Source organism: Anser brachyrhynchus (assembly GCF_964034855.1).
Source record: "Anser brachyrhynchus genome assembly, chromosome: 6".
Lineage (NCBI taxonomy): Eukaryota > Metazoa > Chordata > Aves > Anseriformes > Anatidae > Anser > Anser brachyrhynchus.
The window spans coordinates 28,021,977-28,034,865 of NC_137700.1; the positions used below are offsets into that span (position 1 = coordinate 28,021,977).

Genomic DNA, 12,889 nt, shown 5'->3' on the forward strand with positions numbered 1-12,889 from the left:
TGCTGTAAGTCAAATAAAATGTGAAAGTAAAACTACCATTTTCAGGCTTATGGAAAACGCAAAGAGAATGATGATCTTTTTCAAAAGATATAACATTTTATCTGTAAGAAGAAATATATTTTAGAGATGCATTTTTGCAGAAGTGCAAAATTTAACATATTAAACACCAAATCAGTGCACAAAATTTTAGGATAAAATTATTTCAATTGAAATTTTTGTATTTGGGTGACTAAAATGTTTATGAATTTTTATTGAATTCATCCAAATGTTCTGGCCAATTAGTAGACAACTTTTGCGAAAATCATGTTTTCAAAATAAAAAGTATCAACTTTTCATTCTGAAACTAATCTGTATTTGTTCTTTCTAAATTATATAATTCCACAAATATAAAACACAACTTTTTTCATTTTGGTGTTCAAAAGTAGTTTTGTTTTTTGGGGGGGTTGGCCGTTTCTTTTATACACACACAAAAAAATATATAGTATTTTTTAGTTCTAGCAGCAAATAATCTTAGCTACAGACACAGTTCTAGTTGTATCTCTGCATACAATAACTTTAATTGCATTTTAGTTTTCCTCTGTTATCTTTTTGAAAGCAACTCACTCTATATATGACTATAGAAAACTCCCAAAGCCTTTTACCCCTGCATAAGCATATAAGCACCAAGCTTATATGCAAAATCCTACTTCTGATACTACATTCAAGATGACCAACTCACTGTGGTCAGCCCCTCTTTGCTTTTTAGATTCTGTGCACATATTTGGATGGTTTGTTGACAGTTTTTAGGAGGTTTTATATTCACAAATCTTTTACATATGATGCAGAAGAGAACTGTATGTTTTAATTTGATCTTTTCTACTTTATGGCAGCTAGAGAACAGCATATTATGACAATCTGAAACTCAGAAGAAAAATTTACTTTTAATGCTTATTTTCTCTCTTGAAACATTATTAAACTTAAATAATAACAAAACCATTTCATGGTGCTTTAATGCATGACACCACAAGTAAGTTCATAAAAGTACCTACACTGACACAAAAACTCAATTATTATAAAATAACTCTTCTTGGCAAATACAGCAAAATCATTCATTTCTGACTACTCTAACCATTTTTGATCCCTTAAACTTCAAATTAATTATTGTACTGGTTTCTTAGTTGGAATTGTTCATGCCATAATTACCTATTGTGTTTTTTGTTAACATTGTTTTTGTTTAATTTATTCACTGATAAAAATGACTTCTTAAGGATCTCTAAAAAGATAGTCAAGTCTTTAACCTACAAATTTTATGAACTTGGATGACTAGGTATGTAAAAAATAAGGTTGGATGTTTGGCACATTGTCGCCTTCTGAGATTTGTAGAAGTTTCTGTGTAGTTCCAATGGCTGTAGTTCCTTGCCTGGAGATAGTAGGAAATTGTACTAATACAAATATTCTACAAAACCAAGTGTAGTAAAACAAACAAATAAACCCACATAGTTAATGGCTTTAGGCATTGCTATTTTTCAGGATTAGGGTCCAAAGACAGTCACCGACCCAAATTCTTCAACTTCTGAAAGCCCAATAGAAGAGCAAGTTCTTTAAAAAAAAAAATCTTAAAAGAATTTATAGAAAAGGTTGTGCACATTTATGCACTATTCTGCTTTTATAAGGAAATCTTTATGTTAAAGAAATCTTTTTTCAATTTCTTTGTTGAGCTTTGCAATTTAATTCTGAACAAGCAAATACAGGTGAACAACTTCCAATCAAATCTTCTCTAAATGTAACAGTAACTTATTAAAAGGTATTCAAAGCTTCACTTTTTTCCAGATTGAGACTTCCTTTTTTCCCCAATGAACAACGATTTTAGAGGACACAACTTCTCCCTGTGGCAACACGGTTGCATCAAAAGGCATGTACCTGTGCTTTACTCCAAGATATCAGAGAAAAGGAAAATTGAATGCAGAAACTAATGCAGCAGCATCAGACCTATCCCCTTTCTAGAAGATCTGAACACTTGATTCCATAAAGAAACCTGAAGATGTGCACGAAATCTGTTGTACCCAGTCCAAGGGAATTTAAGGATAAAATTATTTAATTGCTGTACAGTTGTGCAAAGCTCTTAAAGTATTCACAAGAAACATTTAAAAGTTCTTTTAGCTTCAAGTTGTACTTCCAGTTCTTTTCTTACTGTTTTGGTATTTTGTAAGAAAAGTATTTTCAATTTGTGCTTGATAAATCTAACTCGTAATTTACTTATTTCAGAATTATTAAAATGTGCAGTAATGCATTTTTATACATAACTATTTCCAAAGAAAATACTTAAACATTAGAAAACTATGCCAATATGAAGTTCCTTAAACAAAAACCAAACAAACTATGCACTAGCAAAAACTCTCGTATCAGCTTATTTTCTAGAAAATGTATGCATAATTCTACCTCAAATCAAAACTAAAAACATCACAAATCAGCCTATCAAAACCAATATCTCAGATGAGTTAATAATGTTAACATTGCTGAGATTACCTAACACCGTTTCCCCTAAATTTCTTTTAATCCAGTTAGGTATCTTACATTGTCTATCACTGACTGAATAAAAGGCATCAAAAATCCCACTATTTTGCAAGGAATAATGATACAGTTGATAGCAGGCTTTCTTTCTTTTTTTTTTTTCCTGTGCTCTCTCAATCACTGAAGTGAAAATAAAGGTGTTGACAACCAATACAATCTCTCTATTGCAATGAGATACTACCTCTTTGAATGGTGAATGTTTTTCATAGCCGTTATCTAACAGGCAGTTTAGGGAAACAGGAGGGTTAGCACATAAAAGACATTCCTTACACAGAGCAAAATACTAACTTTCGTTCAAGTTACACATGACAGTTCAACATACATAAATATACATGTTTCTTTATGGCCAATTAGTAACAAAACATTTTTTTACATGCTGTTATGCATTCATGTCATTCAGAAAGGAAAAAAAATTGCTGCCTTAAGCATCTACAAAACACAAGCTGGTTACAAGTGTACTGAGATAACACGTACACTCAGTAACATATATACCTGTATACTGAAGATCCAAGAACACCGGTTTGCAAAAGGGAAATAAAAAACGGAAGTGGATTTACATTCAAAAATATGTTACTAAATTTTAACACCTAAATCATTTATAAAGTAAAAAAAAAAAAATTAAAAATTACCTGTTTCTAGTGCTCTTAAAAATCTTATTATATCTGACATTCCTATTTAGTTCAGCATTTTTATGTCACCTATTTTTGTAGAACAAGAAACAAAGGAATGCCCTACTACATAACTCGATGTCAAAATAGTTTCAATATGAACAAAATCCCTACAAAATTCATTTTCCACCTAGCAACAGCTCTAAGTGTCCTTAAAGCATTGGTATTAAATGCAGACATTATAGATACAACGTTAGATTAGAACACACCCACTCAATCTACTAACACTGGAAATAAAACTTTTACTTTGTTTTAGCTACCTCAATATAATCAGAGAGTTGTATTACGGACCACAGAAATGTAAATCTTACCAGCAAATGTGTCCTCCATTGAATCTCAGATTCCTCCTAAAATGCCAAAAGAGCAGGTACTTCCAACACCACAGAAAGTCTGCACACTGCACTTGTCCAAACTAACAGTCAGGCAACAGCTGCTCAGTTTAAAGCTACAAACTGTGGCAAAATGCATAACTGACGTGCCTTGTGTAAGCCATGAAGAAGACATGCATTTGGCTCGCTAGCTAAAAGGTCAGGTTACCCACCTCCTCAGATAAAAGTTGTAACACTGGGATTCAAATGGAAGGAAGTTTAGAAATTAAGGACTAGCATACATCCTGCTAAGACTAAAAGCATTTGATTTTGACAGCAGAGTTATAAACAAGAACCATTTAAATTCTGCTGGATTTTTGTCTTCAAATATATTAAGAAATAAGTTAGCCTACACCCAAGCTTTTGCACAAGTTATATTTATATCAGTGTTGTTTAAACAGGCCAAAAGTAATAAACTGAGTTAGTTTTGTTTTAGGAAACTTCAGCTGAAGCATTACAAAAACTGCGGCATGGGTTTCTTTATTAGCCCTACCTTCACAGCTATTATGTGCTCTGCACTAGAGTCTCTAATAAAATGCAATAGCACTGGCTTTAGTGGGACAAAGGGATATGACTTAGCACAACCCAAAAAGAGTTTATTTGAGAGGAAAAGAAGAAGAAAACCTCCCTGAGGCTTCCAGAAGTGTGTTTAACTGTAAAGAATTTACAGAGTGACAGACTTAAAAAGACGGCACAGTTTTCCAGGCTGCCTGTATGTTGGTAAACTACATAGGAACCAAAATGATGCCTTGATCCAAGCAGCTGTCAATATCTGGCTCTGGCATTTTTATCACTTTTCTTCATTCTGACCTAAGCCTTGTCTACACACAGTTTACATCACTTTCACAAACAGCAGGACTACATCAGTGAAATTTTAGTTATGAAATTTGCTAGAGTACACAAGGTTGAAAAACAATACACTGCCACAAGAAACCTTTCTCCATTTCCCCAGGAAGTCTGAGGAGTGATTTGCTCAGAACTGGAATGCAAGTAGTACACTTCGAGTCACTTTGTTTATACGGTGACTCTGTCTTGTCTGAAAAACTTCTACTGGAGAAGCTACCATGGAACACAGCCGGTGCACCGCTATTTTTTCATTGACAACACCAACATATTCTTTCTTAATTGGAGGAGCAGCAATTTAGTATTGTTTCCAAGTTCTGGTTGAAAATTAGTACGCTTAGACTTCTGAAGAATTCCTATTAAATGTGATGGTATAAGGACCATTATGGGGATACAGTATAGAACTTTGAAATTAATTTTATTCATAAATATCAATTTCATTAATGCTATCTCCCTACAAAAATACAAAATAAACCATTAGATTAAATATTTCTCATCTTTATAGGGTCAATATTCAAGAATTTTCCACTGATTATAAAAGTTACTACCTGAAAATATCAAGAAAAAAATCAGAAGAATTTTGGTTCTAAGAAGAAAACTATAAAGTGTACCTTAGAATTTAACCAAAAAATGTGTCTGGTTATAAATAGAACAGCATTATTCTATAATTGTTGATTTTCTTCTAATTTGTTTCCTAGAAACAAAACTTCAAGGGAATCTTTGGAGATGACTCTTGAGTCATCTTTAGGCTTGAGGTCCTTGGGGTTTTTTTTTGCTTCTGAGTGACATGCTAACATAAACATACCAAAAAGTTCCATTCTACACTTCAAAAGTTCCCATGGACATTACTTTTACAAGGCCCATTCAAACAAATGTTCAGATTTTTAAAACAATAAACAATAATAAATAGTTTAAGGATTAACTATCTGCACTTAGAATCCCATTTCAGTGTTTCTGAAGACTAATTACTCTTAAAAAAAAAAAAGGAAAAAAGTTTTAAAACTATAATCACTGCACTAACTACTGATCTTTCAGCCTCCATCCACACACACGTTAGTACATATATCATTCTCTTCTCCACAGCAAAGCTCTCACAGCAGGGGCAGACTCACTGCCCCTCTGTCTTTTGGTGGAAACAGCAGCCATAGACCACCAACAAAAGTACTGCAGGAAGCAGACTCACCTACACAAGTGAAAGGACCAAATATTATTATTGGAACTAAAATCTATATAAAACTATCCTAAATTCAGTTGTTTCTTAACTGCTTAGCTCTATACATTAGTTCCGTTATCTTCATTCATATAACCATGTACCTTCCTGCACCCATGTTACCTGTTCTGTCAAAAGGACCAATTTTTATATTTATATTTATATTTTTTTTCTTAATTACATTAGTTAATTTCTTCAATCTACTACCCAGCTCAATTATTTATCTTTCCTTCTTGCAGTAAACACATTGCTGCACCCAGAGAGATGGCTATAAGGACGAGATGAGCTATGCTGGCAGAACGTAATTCTTTGTGCCTACGATGTATGAAACAAGCAGGACAAAAGGAAGCTTTTGTTAAATTAATGTTGGCAAGGGTTCTCCTTAAGTCCTACTCCTCTTGCCCGTGCTGTGCCAAGCTGCCTGCAACTGGGCCTGACCAGACAACGATGGGTCCGGGAGGCTGACTGTGGTGATCTGTCCCCTTCTGCCAGTTCATGGAGACCACCCCCACAGGCAGCTCCAGATTGTCCCAGGTGTCCCGTGGCTAAGCTGTCCTCCCAAATCTTTCTTCTTCAGCCTGTGCTTCCTGCCACGTCAGCCCTAATTCTAACCCTGGACCAGCTGACCTGAACTTGCCCTTGTCTTCCTGGTGTATGTCCTGGAGCCAAGCAGGCAGCATGAAATCCTTGGTTTCCTGGCCCACACCCTTGCTTCAGGCCACATTATCTACTTACTGTCTGATATATTTCCTGGATTTCTCTGCCTGCAATGTGTTGCCTGACCCATCTTCATGCCTTAGATTCTAAGCCTGAGATATGTCCCATCTTTCCAGGTGTGAACCTCTGCTCATTCTGACAATATTTTGGCTTTATCCCTCACTCTAGCTGGCCTTAACCTTTGGGCACAAACACACACATAGACAAGCTAAGTTATTTTGGCCTTCCCAAGTCTGTGTACATAATGCTGATAATGCCCATGACACTAACATACAACTGCCTCAGCTTCAGAGATTGTGGAATTTCCCTGTTACTGTAAAAACATGCCTTGTGCAAAGGGTACAAGAAACAGTAGTGGGAAAAGCCATAGAGACTTGTTTGCTAACCAATCTTTGCTGATGTCAAAGTCTGATTACAGAAAAAGAGTTTTCTCTGAACACTGGGGGATGAATGAATTAGGCGTGGTTGCTTCTCTCACATTTCTCTCCCTTCTTTCCCAGCTGCTGTTGTGCAGCAGGTTTTTTCCCCCCCTTTTTTCAATCTGCCCTCTCAGAGGCCCAACCATCATTACTCCCTGGCTCGGCTCTGTCCAGCAGCAGGTCCTTTTGGAGCCAGCTGAAGCTGGCTCTGATCTGACATGGGGCAGCTACTGGGCTCTGCTCACAAAGGCCACCCCTGCAGCCCTCCACTACCAAAAACTTGACATGTAAACCCTCCTAAGGTTAAGAATGATACAGTCTGCCTGCATGTAAACAACAAATTACTTTTCTTCTGCTCTTGGTCAAAAATTGTTGTTGTCTATCCAGCAAGTTCTGGGTGACTTTGCTCTGGAATCTGAACAACAGTGGTCAGGGATGTAGTCTAATATATATCAACTAAGAAAGCACCATCAGTCTGAAGCAAATTTAAAAGATGCTACAGTGAAAAGAATATTGACAAAATGTTTGCCACGTGCTTCATTCTCAGACATCTCTTTTCAATTCCATTTTGTTTTTCTTTGATTTAGAAAGCTACAAAGTTGTCTTTGTAATGGGAGGAGTGGGGGGCGAGAGAGAAGGGTACAACTTTTTTATGTTACAATGACTTTGGGTGCTGGGTATAGGTTTTAAATAAAAAGCAAAAACATTTTCACATACCCTAGTTCCTACTTTATGATTAAAAGAAGGAAAAGAACAACAAAAAAAGACCCCACCACTTCTTCTATTTTATGTTTAAAAAGGTCAACAACGCATGAACTGCAACAATGACTCTATCCTCAAATGTGATCCTAGTGAAAATTCTGGCTCATTAACAACTATGAACAAACCTCTATAACAACTAATTTGTAAGAAACAGAACAGGCTGAAAAGCAGGATTTCCTTTCCAGGGGAAGCAATCTGGTTTCAATCTAAACCATATTGAAAGATGATCTCAAAATTTCTTATTAACCAGAAATTATGAATTACATACAGACACTAAGACAGTGCAACTGAAATGTCTTCAGTATTCATAAGTGAAAATCATGTTCTTTGTATTAACAAAGATGCCAACAAGTATGTGAATTCACTGACTAGCTGTGTGAACTCCCGGCACCTGTTGTTCCCAAGAGTCCACTCTCAGATTGTCCCTGGACTACCAGAACCCAAGTTGCAGTTCCTCAGCAGGGAGCAGTCTGAGAGCAGGGCTTCCAGGCTCCGTACTGTAGGCCCAAGAAGTACGTTTCCTATAAAGTAGACCCTACACAGGTTTTTAAAGACTCATTCCCAGATTCATGTGACTTGGAATTCTGTTTTGGAGCTTTGACATGTTTGGAAGCTTTCACTTGATCTTATAACTCTCAACAACACATCTGCCAGCAAGACAATCGTAACCCTGGGGACTCAGAGCATTTAGGGTCTTTAGCTACTGAACAAAACCTTCAAACGAGGTCTTCCTCCAAGAGCTGGACAACTTGTGACTGCAAGGTTCATTGCTCAGGTCACCAAATGAACTCCTGAAGGACTGAACACTAAGACTTGCCATTCTCTTAGTGCTAGGGAGACATAATCCCAGGGGCCTATCCCTGAATTAAGGACTCTGTACTTAGAGGCTCCCCATTTCTGGGACAAACATGACATAAAATGCTTAAATACAGAACATATAAATGTTTTGAGAAAAATCTTCCTTTTAAATCATGAAAGGACACTCCAATTAAAGTAAAAGCCTCCTTTTTAAACAGATCATGCAAGAGCATGCTGAACTTCACCTCCAGGAATTCCACACATTTTGGAACAAAAGTAGTGGAAGGTTGCCTGGTCTAGAAGAGGTCCTCCAGACTTAAATCCAACAGCCTGTGAGATCTTTTCAAGACTGACTGGTACAGATAGGTTTTAAACACACTTCTGCTTTTGGAGCCTTTTTTTTTTTTTTTTTTTTTTTTTTTTTTTAGGGACTGTCTGGAAAAACATTCCAAGTGCAGTAATAATTGCTCTAGATTGGACAACCATGCCTAAATTATGTCCACAGCTTCAGATCTGTACTGAAACTTAATCTGTTGCTGAGGAATAGTTTTACCTGGCAGAAGATACACATCTACTTGACATGAACCTTGGTACCATGTCTTTGGCATAAGGCTGGATGTACTGCAGTGTAATCTATATGTGGTGGCCCCTTAGAGCAGTTCAGAAATTATGATGTGTGGAACTCAGTTGTCCACCCACCCTACATCCCATGTGCATCAGCTTCCTACTGTTTTCACACTGAACTGAAGTCTGAGCTGTAACTTTCTAAATGGTTTCTGACTTACCAGAAAAAAAACTTCCTTCACCCTCATATTGTTGTACTAGTGACCGGCATAGGTGCATGTACAAGCAATAATTGTTTTATTGTAAAGAGAAAGGGAGCACTTTTCTTGAGGGCCTCTCACCTTTGAAAAAAACATCTATTCCCAGCTAAATTGTAAGGGCTTCTGTGACTAGATGAGATGGCAGAAGAGTTCTGATGGCTGTTTTAAACATTTTGTTAAGGTATGGCAGTAAGTCATTGTGCTCTAGACAAAAAATAAGTATATTTTTGTATATTTTCACAATTTCAGAAAAAGTCAGTAAAAAGGTTGTGTCAGTGAAGCACTTCAGCACAATTCTGAGTACCACTGAGTTAAAAAAATGGCACTGAAAAGGTAGTACCCACAAAATCAAAAGGCATGAGGAGAAGCAAACAGGTTCTACACTTGGTGCCTAGCCTAATGTCCACTAAGTGACACTCTACTACACTTTACAATGATGCAGTTAAATATATGACTACACTGAACCTATAAATGAACTCCATAAACAAACAAACAAAACCCATCAGCACTAAAAGATAAGCTAACTTGTTTGTGATAACTATTCTTACAAGTAGAATAAAAATCCTACCTTTTAGGTTCAGATGGAAACTTTTTCTCAACAGAGAGCTGTCACTCTCAATGAAAAAATTACGTAGGTGGATTACTCAACTTTTCCTTTCAGTACAGTCATACATTTGTTTCTTTCTACTTCCTCCAGCATGTCATGTTTCTCTGACAGCAAAAGAAAAGAACTTAGAACACAGTCAGTAGACAATACTCCCCAGCCCTGAATAAAGGGTTTGTCCAACCTGCTTCCTAGTTCAGAATAGTTCTTGTTTCATATACCTTATTAAAACACATTTTTATTCAAAATCATTTGTCACAGGTAATTTTAGAGTAAGATGCATATGCAACCTCCTACTCCCAAGTGCTTTACAAAATAAGATTAGAATTACCCAGATAATCCATACTCTTCCATCAAATATAAATTTAATTCTCTTCCACTTAAGAATATATTTGGACGATGCCTGCACAGAGGTAATGATATGTTTAAATAAAATGCATGAGGATGTATATAGGCATTGAAAACTAAAATATTAACCACAGCATGTATTTAACACAGTAGAATTTTGCCTATGTTACAAGTAAACATTTTGATGAAGTCCCGTTGAACAAAGCGCACAAGATGTATACAAATACCTAAGGCAATTTAGAGATCTCAAACTCAGAACATGATTTGACAAAATGAAGCACTCAGTAGCAATATTAGTCCAAGGTGAGTTTGCCCCTATTGTTCCCCTCATTTACAGGATTTTTCTGAAGTGAAATCAGTTTCTAGGAGCAAGAACCCAGGAGGAAGAGAGGGGTGATGAAAGTTGACACTGGAATTGCCACTTACAATGGCAGTAAAGAGCCTCACGTATGTAAGCTTTTACTCTAATATGCAAGAGTATTTGTCATTGTCAAATTCTGGAAGTAAAGTGCAACATGGCAAATCTTCAATAGCACCTTTATGTACCTAATTTCCCAAGGTAAAATAGCTATCAAACCAGATTCACCACAAAATGTTTTATTACAATTACTTCATAATAATTTATCATTTCTTTCAGTATTTATTTGGCATGTCTTTAGATATCACAATGTTTATAAGAGAAAGGAACTTTGAGTTCAAATTCCAGAGTGGCAGAATAGTAACTAGGTAGTCCACCAATTTTTATTTATGCCTATGTAACATCTCAAATTACTTATGAAGATACTAAAATAAATGTATATAATCCGTTGCTTTCATAAGATATTCTACTTCCACCCATGTCAGTGCTGTTGTTTAAATTTTCATTTGCTAGTGGTCCCTTTTTCTTAGTTCAAGTGATTAATATAATTGGGCTTCTGGGCACGCCTACTTCCATACAGTGAATATGGTGCCATAATGCTCAAACTACCACCATCTCAACTGCTGCCATCACCAGAAAGGATCATATTTTGAAGGACTGTTAGCTGCAGCTGCCTATATTGTTTTCAAACCAATCACTATAGGGGATTTCCCTGCACCATGAGAGCACTCCAGTTTGTGTCTGAATGAGTCAGCAACAGGTCAAGTGTCTCTATACTGCACAGTGCTGCACAAACCAGACATGTCTGTAATTTCTTTCTGAAATAAACAAATCAGTGTTGTCCTGTACTTCTAACAGGATCTTTATGCTCAGACCTTCAACCATATTATCACATCTTCCTAAACTGTAAATCCCTTCTCAAACACTGTTTTAAAGGAAGAGCTGTAAGACTTATGTTCTAACACAACACTTGAAAAATCTGTCCTTTCATGTCACAGCTTGTGAAATATAGTAACAAGAAAGATTTTGCTATTCCTGATCAAAATAGTAAAAACAAAATCCAAGGAGTCTTCTCTCCTTTCTTCAGCAGCCTAAGCAACATGAAGAAATACAACCTAAAGAGATACAATGCTAATTTCCTGTTGCTATTACTAATTCAGAGCTGTACACAACACTGAAATTACTACATGGGCACTCACGACTTTTGACTGTCAAAGTAGATATTTATTTTAATCTCCCTGGCCTCTCTGCAACTTATCACACTTGGCTTAGATAGAACAGTTTGAACCATTTCTGGAGGGCTAAGAGACACAAGCTAGTGGAAATTTTACCTTTACTACTAAACCACACCAGGACCAATATATTTATTTTCCTTTTCAACAGCGAAGTGAACTGGTCAGATGACATGCTGCATCCTGTAGTAAATCCTCCATTGCATTTGACATCAGAGTTGTTATCAACATCAATTAAAACCTTTCAACCATAAACTAATCCCATCTAAATTTGAGGTTAAATCCAAGAGCAAAAGAAAGCATTGGACAGATTATAATAACGTCTTTAAGAACCAGCATGTACAAGACAATTTTCTTTCTTGAAAGGTACACACACACCCATGAATGATAAATGCAACCCTGACTTCAAAATAGTGTTGGGTTCTTTGCTGATGCTGATGTCTCAGGTGATAATGTTGCCAAGTAACACTCTGTAAATGTTTTTAGAAAGGACTTTGTTACTGTTATATTTGACATTTCTCAAGTATATTATATCACTGTGATACCTGAACATGAACCTTCCACATCCAGAAAATGTCAATATCCTAAAGCTACAACACATACATACAAATCTTCCTCAACAGAGACAGCTACAGCAAATGAAATCTAACCTCTGCTTTCTACACTGACTTCCCCTGGAACTGTAAATCAAGTTCAAGATCTTGGTCTTTTTCTTCAAGGTCTCAATTGCTTGGGCTCAGAATATCAACACAAGCATATACCATATAATATGGGGATTGCAGAGATCCCCAAACTAGTGTGAAGTGTGCTGGTACACAAAGCACACAAGTGCAGGTACTAGCTCAGGCTCTAAAAAAAGGTACAACCACATTAGCATGTCTGAGCCTGAGCTAATTGTTGCTGCTGCTTCCAGTTTCAGAACTCAGTTGGTGCTGCCTCAGCTCTGGGACGACAGTCACCAGCTGGGCTTTTTGAGCACCGCACCAACATGCCCCATGGGAGGATGACATTGGTAATCAGGGGACTGAGCATCCTTAGGGTATCAGCCAGGTCTAGGACATCAAACCCTTCCAAAGACATGCTCTCTTCTCCCAGTCTGTAGGAAGAAGGTCCATCACACTGTACCACCCAGAACGCGGTTCAGTTCTTTCAACCTTGACTTCCATCATTGTCACAGGAATGTGTATG

At 36.6% G+C, this 12,889-nt stretch overlaps 1 protein-coding gene across 12 annotated transcripts in view; it reads right to left on the reverse strand.

Annotated features, from left to right (window-relative positions):
* Window positions 1-12,889, reverse strand: part of PLCE1 (phospholipase C epsilon 1) — a 160,584-nt gene that overhangs the window by 77,755 nt on the left and 69,940 nt on the right. The gene's annotated exons all lie outside the window — the stretch shown is intronic.